Consider the following 2,934-nt stretch of genomic DNA (forward strand, 5'->3'; position numbering starts at 1 on the left):
TTCAGCTCTAATGTTTCTCTAATCTTCAAAACTAGGCGAATGTATTGTTCTAGAAATAACATCATGCTTTGAGCTTTGATCATCATAGCACACATTGTCGCCTACCTGTGTCACTTACATAGTAACTGTTTTCAATATATTGAAGCCTGGACCTCCAACTCTCAGTGGCCACATCTCAATGCCTTTGGACTTTTGCTAGAATCAAGGAAGATTTTAGCCCAGATTTCAGCAGGCTGGAAATGTTGGGGAATGAACACCTTCCCAGGAGTCCTAGGGTGACGCTGTGGGCTAATTTGCTGGACTGCAGAGTCAGTTTAAACTACAAGCTCAGCAGCTGCTCCTAATCAGGGTCACTATGGGTCAGAATAGACTCGACAGCAATTAACAACAGACTTCAACCAATGACTCTTGGGAGTTGGTGTATAAATACCTTTAAATGGGATAATTCTGAGAGATGTGATATATACCACTTCCCAGAATTTCCCCAGATGCTAAGCTCCAGTTATCCATATAGTACACCGCTTACTAACAGCGTTCACCTTCCCTGAATCATGTCCTTGTTTTCCTATTGATATTCTCTGTACTTCTGCAAACCTGTTGTTGTTAAATGCTGTCAAGTCAGTTCTGACTCATAGGGACCCTGTATAGAGTTTCCAAGGAGTGGCTGTTGGGTTTGAACTGCCAGCCTTGATATTAGTAGTCCAGTGCTTATCCTATAGCACAACATGTTAAGTTATTAAGTACCGTCAAGTCAGTTTCAACTCATAGAGACCCTGTGTAGGATTTCCAAGGAGCAGCTGGTGGGCTTGAACTGCTGACTTTGTGGTTCCCTGTCCAGTGCTGATCCCTCAGCGCCACACCAGGATTTTAAATCCTTATCTCAAAATCTGTCTCTGGGGAAGCTCGCACAGAGACAGACACCAAAATTCTTAGCTAAATTTTTGTTCTTTGACAAACCCACTTTAACTCTGAATTTTAAGAAAGAAGCTTTACAACAGTGATTTGATGAATTTTGGGGTAAATAGTAAATCTCCAAGTCTAGAAATTAGGCAAAATACTCAATAACAACCTCTTGAATCCCAAAGTAAAGAGAATTGGACTAAGTTAAGTATGTTACTCATCAGTAATTATTTTTTTTAATTTACAAAGAATTTATTTAATAATAATTTTTACAAAAACCAAAGGTAAATTTTTTATCAGTGAGGGAAAAAAAGCCATATTTTAATACAAAATCACGAGAAGAAAATGCATATCAAAGAAGAGCAACAAAATGGACTTTACAAAACCCAACAGCACAACTGACAGGAAGTTTGCTAAGCCTACACCTCTACAAAGTCTGCAACCAGGCTAACTGAAAATAAACACACAACTCCCTAAAGCCAACACAAAAATATATACAGTGAGTGTATAAGAGATTCAGAAACCTCACTGGGAGAGGAGGAGGAACATACACACATATGCACATCTAGACATGTTTTCCTTAATAGCATGTACTCAGTGTTCCTTCATTTCACTCAGCGAAAAGAGAACCTTGATGTGGAGCTATTCAGTGCAAAAGTTCACATTTCTAAGAAGCTGTTCATTGAAAGTGTTAAATGTGTTTTGAAAAGTAAAAGCTACAAACAGAAATTGCTACATGGTATTTGTCATTTAGTTGTAACATTTCCCAAAAAAATTACAGGAATGTCAGTGATGAGCAGGTGACCAGTCCTTCCAAACCTTGCAAACTGTGCACAGAGGAGATGGAAAGAGCACCCTTTATCTAGATTAGTAAGGAACTGTCATCTTCACATCAAGGACACTGCTCTGGAATCTACCACTGCCCATCCCCAGGGGTCCTGACACACAGGTCTCTTCTACCGGACTCGACAGTTCTCACTGCTCTTGAGGTCAGGTCCAGCATCTGGGCTGGGGGACCAATGGCCTCACTTGGCCCTCAGACCCTCTCTGGGACAGTCAGCCAACCATCTCTCAGGAAGGTTTCTGACGGAAAGAGATCTTGAGCTGGGTTCCCGGACAGCAGCGCCTGAGTCAGCTGGGCTCTGTTGAGCAACCTAGGCCTTTTGTGATTTGTTGCCACCAGCTGTTGGTTTGGAGGCCTCAGCAAGATTTTCTTTGTGGGACTTAAAGCGGATGGTACTAATTTCTGTGCAGCAAGGTGGGGGCTGGTCCTGGTGGCCATGGTTATCAGTAATTCTTTTTGCTATTCATTCTGTCATTTTTCCCACCTCCTATATATTGATTGTAGTGCAATGGATCACTTTTATATGCTCTTTCTCACCATGGTCTTATAACTTCCACCAATGATTGGACCTACCAAAGGGATCGGACAGATTGCTAATAATGCAAATAAGTTGCATGATACCATTGTGTGAGTGGGACCATGTAAATAAGACATGTTGTTGTTGTTGTTAGGTGCCATTGAGTTGGTATTGACTCATAGCACAGCAGAACGAAACACTGCCCAATCCTGAGCCAACCTCATTATAGTTGCCATGCTTGAGTCCATCGATGTTGCTACTTGGCCAACCCATCTCATTGGGGGTCTTCCTCTTTTTCTCTGACCCTCCAACTTACCAAACATGCTATCCCTCTCCAGCGACTGGTCCCTCCTGACAATGTGTCCAAAGTATGAGAGACGAAGTATGGCCATCCTGGCCTCCAAGGAACACTCTACTCTGTCTGCACTTCTTCCAACATGGGTCTGTTGGTTCTTTTGGCAGCCTGTGGCACTTTCGGTATTCTCCTCCAACACCATAACTCAATTACATAAATTATTCTACAGACTTCCTTATTTACTGTCCAGCTTTCACATGCACATGAGGTTATTGAAAATACAATGGTTTGGGTCAGGCACACCTTATGCAAAGCTGACATCTTTGCTCTTCAACACTTTAAAAAGCTCTTGTGCAGCAGATTTGCCTAATGTAATAC

General features: G+C 41.9%; 1 pseudogene; it reads left to right on the forward strand.

The window, feature by feature from the left end:
* The first annotated feature begins 1,488 nt into the window (after nucleotides 1–1,488).
* The window catches only part of LOC102834896, a 24,311-nt pseudogene continuing 22,865 nt past the window's right edge, over nucleotides 1,489–2,934 (forward strand).

The sequence above is a fragment of the Chrysochloris asiatica genome, unplaced genomic scaffold (genome assembly GCF_000296735.1).
Source record: "Chrysochloris asiatica unplaced genomic scaffold, ChrAsi1.0 scaffold00206, whole genome shotgun sequence".
Taxonomy (NCBI): Eukaryota; Metazoa; Chordata; class Mammalia; order Afrosoricida; family Chrysochloridae; genus Chrysochloris; species Chrysochloris asiatica.